Here is a 5,727-nt window from a genome sequence, read left to right as displayed (position 1 = left end):
ATGGCGGCGCCCAATCGGCGAAAAACAGCGGGGCTCCTCTCATCTCTCGTTCAGGTGCAAAATGGCGCCCGCCACAGCCTTTCTGCCGTACTGCAAGATGGCGCCGCCACACCGCAGAGCAGCTTCTCTGTCAATGCCGACTCGTTGTTTCTCACAGTTCCCCCTAACTTCTCCGGGGCTTTCCTGGGCAGAAAAGGCCCGAGAAGCAGGAGCGGGGTGCCGAGCCACCGCGGGGCCGGGCGGCACAACTCGGAGGCATGCCGTAGCCCACCCCTCCCTTCCGAGAACGCTGGACCTCCCCCAGCCGGCGGCTCCCGCGTTCCCTCCCTGCCCGGCGCCCCGAGCGGCTGCCGCTGAAGGCGGGAGGAGAAGGGCTGAGGGCCCCGCTGCCAGCCCGCCCTGCCTCCCCAGGGCTGGGCCAACCCCCGGGCCTCCCGACACGGCGTTTGGCGGAGCACCACGTCTCCTTTCCTCACGGCCCCCGCCTGCCCGGGGCGGAGGAGGCGGGTAACCCGGTTCCCTCAGCGGCGGCTGCTCGGGCACAGCAGGGCCCCCCCCAGCACCCATTCTGCTCTCTCTTTCTCTCTCTGGTCGGCCTGCGTTGAAAAGGCAGTCCCTGTTGCCTACCCACCACCATGGGGAGCTTATTAGAGCTAATAGCACCTTAAAGAGCACCCGCGTCCGTGGTTTCCTCAGGTCCTGTCAGCCCTTGGCTTTCCTCTGCTCTGGGGCAGCTTGCCGACGCCGTGCTAGATGGTGACACCCCACCACCCCCGGTAGTGCTGTGATTTGACACGAGTGTCTTTTTCATCGTTTTCCCCAGAGATTTTTTGTGCTGGGTGCTTCAGAGATGTGGGAGGTTGCCTCAGTGTCTGTAACGCTAGCGGTAGGCACTCAGGAATTGGGGGTTGGTAGGCATACATTGATATTCCCTCGTGATTCAGCTCATTGTTATTTAAATATGAAAAATTAATCAATTGCCTAAATCCCAGAAGACTCGGGGTTTCTCAAGTGCGGCATAAACGGTTCATTTTAGTGTCTTTCCAATGGAAATTAAAGCGCGGCAGTTGTAGGAGTGCCGAGCAAATTCACCTTCTCTCTTCCTCGAAGCTTTTGAATGAAAACGTTTCCTTTACAACATTCTTTCTTTAAAGGAGGTTGTTTACAACCTGACTTCTTCAGGAGAGCAGAGCAATTGTTGCTGAGGTGCTCTATATTTCCTCAATGTGGTGTTGTGGAGTGTTACATTTTATTCTTGTTCCCAACTTTTACTGATACCCAAAATGCTGAGTGCCTGTAGCTCGCGGGTGCTGTGAAACACTGACTTTTATCAGTGTGGAAGTGTTTTAAGAGCGAAGAGTTCCTATGTGAATAAATTATATATTAGTACATTGGGATTTTTTTCCCACAGCTAATCATTTAAAATGGGTGTGCAAATGCACACAAATGCACTTTGTTGGTACTATCAATGCATACTCAAAACAAATGTGATTTAAGACAAAACTTGTGTATAGAGTCAGCTGACATTTTAGAACAGCAAAATCGGAGTTGAGACAGTTTGTCTAGCACATAAATTGTTCTGTCCAGAACTCCAGTTGACCTCTATCTAGAATGTTAGTTCAGTACATAGTTGTGGGAGAATTATTTATCCACAAGTAACTATTTATCTGTCAGTTTGTACAGAAAAAAAAATTGTAAATAAGAGACTGGGATAAATGATTAAATTGGAAACAGAATAGGAAATTAATTAAAGCAAAAGGTTTAAAAACAGCTGTAAAGGAATCATATTATTTTAGACATATAATGAACACGTCACTCTCACTAATAACCTTTACCTTCCATTAATTGTACCCAGCTGTTTAAAGTAGGCACCAATATTGGTAAGACTTAGGTATGTGCTTAACTAGTGCAAAATCCCCTTGAATTCACTGGAACTATTTGTTTCATGGCAGAGGATTGAGCTTTGGATTGCAGGTTACCTGGGGCAGAGAGCATGTGTTCCTGTACCTTATGTAGCCCCTGATAGATTTAGGTCTGATTTCACTTAAGGGTATGGACTCTGCTGTAAGAAAGTGTTCTGAAAATAAAAAAGTGCAAAGTGGCACAATTGTGACAAAATTCCCCAAACCTGTTGGTGAGGCATAGCTTAGTATTTTGCACTTAACTCTGCTTTCTGCTGTCAGCTACTTTTGAAAATGCACCATCCACGACCTTACAAAAAATTACAAAAAAATCTAGTGAAGCAAGGAAAACTAGCAGTGTTCTCACCTTCAAATGTGAGGAGAAAAGTAAACGCCTTTTAAAGGTGGGTTGGAGGAAGTAAATCAGAGAACATGCAACGGTTTGCCCAGATGGTTGTTTTCAAGCAATAGCTAACACAGAGAGTTAACCTGGCTCCATAACATGGCACAAATGGTTTTTAAGCATCAGACCTGATAAATGCTCTACAACTCCATGGTTCAAAGTGGTAACTTTGTTCCGGTAAACTTTGTGTGGGATTAGGTAGACTTTCTCAGGCAATGCCTACTGCCCACTGATGGAAGCTAAGGGAGTATTATTACATACTTTCTTTGTTCCTATGCCTTCCTTGAGGCATCTATTTTTGGACACTGTTTTGGACACTGAGCCACATGGCAGTCTAGTCTGAGCTACTGTAATCACTTCTATGTTCTTATCTGAAGCGTGACTTGAAAAGGGAGCCTATTCTGTGATATGTATCTGGAAAATAAGGTTTTGCTTAGTCAATTTGGCTCCAGTCCTATCACCTGGAAATTTGTCCCTATCAGCTGTTAACTGAATGGGCATGCAGACATTGTAGAGATTAAGACAAAGTGCCAGCTAGCTGTAAGAGCATGGTTTTGTCCTGTCTAGTTACTAGTACTTTAACTTTCTGTTTGAATATAATAAAGCTTTATTTATTTTTTTTACCTACACTTTGTTTAGCTTGAGTACTAATTTTCAGAGTAATATGGCAAATATAAAAGTGCTCATTCCTCGTGGATTCCTGGAGCTAGAAAAGGTATACTTGATTTCTCTGGACGTGCTTTATATCCCACATGATGTTGCATTCCACAGTTAACTGTCTGCAGATCTTTTGTCCTCTTAAGTTGCAAGTACCTTTTTCAAAGTTGGTGATGTTGAATATCAAATTGTTGAGAAAAGCTGGAGCATGCTGCAAGATAGACTGGGGAGAGACACTCTAGATTCACTGGTCCAGTTGTGACAGTATTCAAATAAAAAACAGACATAGGCAAGGATTCATCTCTTTGAATCCACTTTATAATTGTTTTAAGAGAGAGATTACTTTATCTTACACTAAAACCACTGCTCCAGGAATTTCCCAACCTGCAGTTTGCCTCATTACCTGTTGAAAAATATATATGCTTGGGCGAATTAGTCCTGCACTACTGAGGGCAGTGTGCTGTGTTACCTGTCAGTCTCAGAATAATTGCGTACACTCAGAAGGACACTGCCGGGGTAGAGCCTGGGGTTTTCCTGGTTCGGGGGAAAGCAGCACTGCATCTCAGCTGGGCACCCAAGTCAAGGACTGGTACACTGATAAGCAGACATTTCAGATTGGTGTTGGCATTGAGCTCTCAGTGAACAAGAAGCTGCATTTACTGTGTTTTAGGAAGCACTGAGGCATGTGCAATAAACATAACATTAGCATTAGCAATGGCACTAAGTTCCCACTGGCATCTCATCCTGCAATGGCAAGTATGGCAGTTTCTGAGCCAACAAGGCCTTAGGCTTGTGATTCATGCCATGAGGGCAGGGGCCAGCCCAAGAAGGTAGACAAAGCAGTAGATTGTGTATTACCATATAGCACACCTACCCACCTCCACAACATTTCCATTAAGGTTGAATAACTGAGCTTTTCTGCAATTTTATTTTTACTTTTATGTTTGTAACTGGAATTCTAAGCACTGCAACTTTTTAGTACATTCAATATTTCAGTATGCTTTTAAAGTGCAGTTTTCTAGGTTTTCGAAGCATAATAAGAGGACAAATTTTATCCTGTGGTATCGGGTTGGCACATAAGTTGTCTGCATAGCCAAAACTTTAGAGCAGTCAGGGGCACTAATGGACTAACTGGTAGTAGTAATAGGCTAATATCCTTTATGGTAACGGGCAACAGAGGATTGTCATTGGGTCTAACACTTATCTTTACATACACAATTAAATTATCATTAAGCAGTAGTTGATTTTATAAAATGGTATTTACTGTCAGTTTTAGTACCTGTCAATACATTTTTATACTGATTCTGTTCATAAAAGGCTGCTTATTATGAGTATATGCATTTTCATTTTGTATGGGTGTATCATTTTGTGGGAGAGTTTACTTGACCCATCTGAAAACTTTGCTCTAGCAAAGGGATCTGAAAGGAAACACTGTCTGGGAATTTATGCAAACAAAACTGGATTATCTGACTTCCTCAAGTCAAATGGGAAGTTTGTGTCTGGTAACCTCTTGTGTCAGCTGTGACACAGCCAGCTATGTTCTTTGGCAGGCAAAGTCTCTTGAAACTGATATAACTCGATTCTAGCAGAAATAAAGATAAATTAAAATAAAAGCTATGAAAAGTGTTCTGGATACACCTTGTGAATTGGCATGGCGTGATGGGCAGTAATTATTGCAATGGTGCTCCATCTGGCTACCTGTGTCCAGGATTACACTTACGTTGCTGTCATACCCTCTTATGACTTCAACCACATGATTCTGTGATATTTTTTTTTCCCCAAAATAAACTTCAAAATGGCGTAGTGACTTGAGACCTAAGGTGATAAAAGTCCATGAATAGTGAGAGGTAGAACTCAAAACAGTAATTTCCTTTCTATCTTGCTCTAGAGCAGTTTCATTTGATACACTGCCACTGTTGGACTCTGACATCTAGTAGTGGCTAATGGGGCCTGAAAATTGAAGGTTATCAGCAGTGATAAAACAATTTCCTTGAAGTCTCAGCAGAGCGGCATACCTATGTGACAGGTCCCATCCTTGAGGAAACAACCATCTGGAATCTCCCCTTCTACATTCCCCCATCTCCACGTGTCACTCAGCAGCAGCTAATCAGTACGGTGGTAGTGCATTATCCTTAGGGTTGCCCTGACTTCATTAGTATGCGCTGCTTTGAAGAAGGTGCTGCCCTTCTAGCTAGCAGGGTTGTCCTAGTTCCAGCTGGGATAGAGTTAATTGTGTCCCTAGTAGCTGGTACAGTGCTATGTTTCTGAGCTAGGTATGAGAAGAATGTTGATAACACTGATGTTTTCAGTTGTTGCTCAGTAGTGTTTAGTCTAAAGTCAAGGAGTTTTCAGCTTCTGATGCCCAGCCAGCAAGAAGGCTGGAGGGGCACAAGAAGTTGGGAGGGGACACAGCCAGGACAGCTGACCCCAACTGGCCAAAGGGGTATTCCATACCATGTGATGTCATGCCCAGTTTATAAACTGGGGGGAGTGGGGGTGGGGGAATCGCTGCTTGGGGACTAACTGGGCATCGATCAGTGGGTGGTGAGCAATGGCACTGTGCATCATTTGCATATTCCAGTCCTTTTATTATTACTGTTGACATTTTATTAGTGTTATCATTATCGTTATTAGTTTCTTCTTTTCTGTTCTATTAAACTGTTCTTATCTCAACCCATGAGTTTTACTTCTTTTCCTGATTTTCTCCCCCATCCCACTGGGTGGGGGAGGGGTGAGTGAGCAACTGAGTGGTGCTTAGTTGCTGGC

The sequence above is a fragment of the Accipiter gentilis genome, chromosome 3 (assembly GCF_929443795.1).
Source record: "Accipiter gentilis chromosome 3, bAccGen1.1, whole genome shotgun sequence".
Lineage (NCBI taxonomy): Eukaryota > Metazoa > Chordata > Aves > Accipitriformes > Accipitridae > Astur > Astur gentilis.
The sequence above is the reverse complement of the archived record's forward strand: the minus strand, read 5'-3'. Positions refer to the sequence as shown.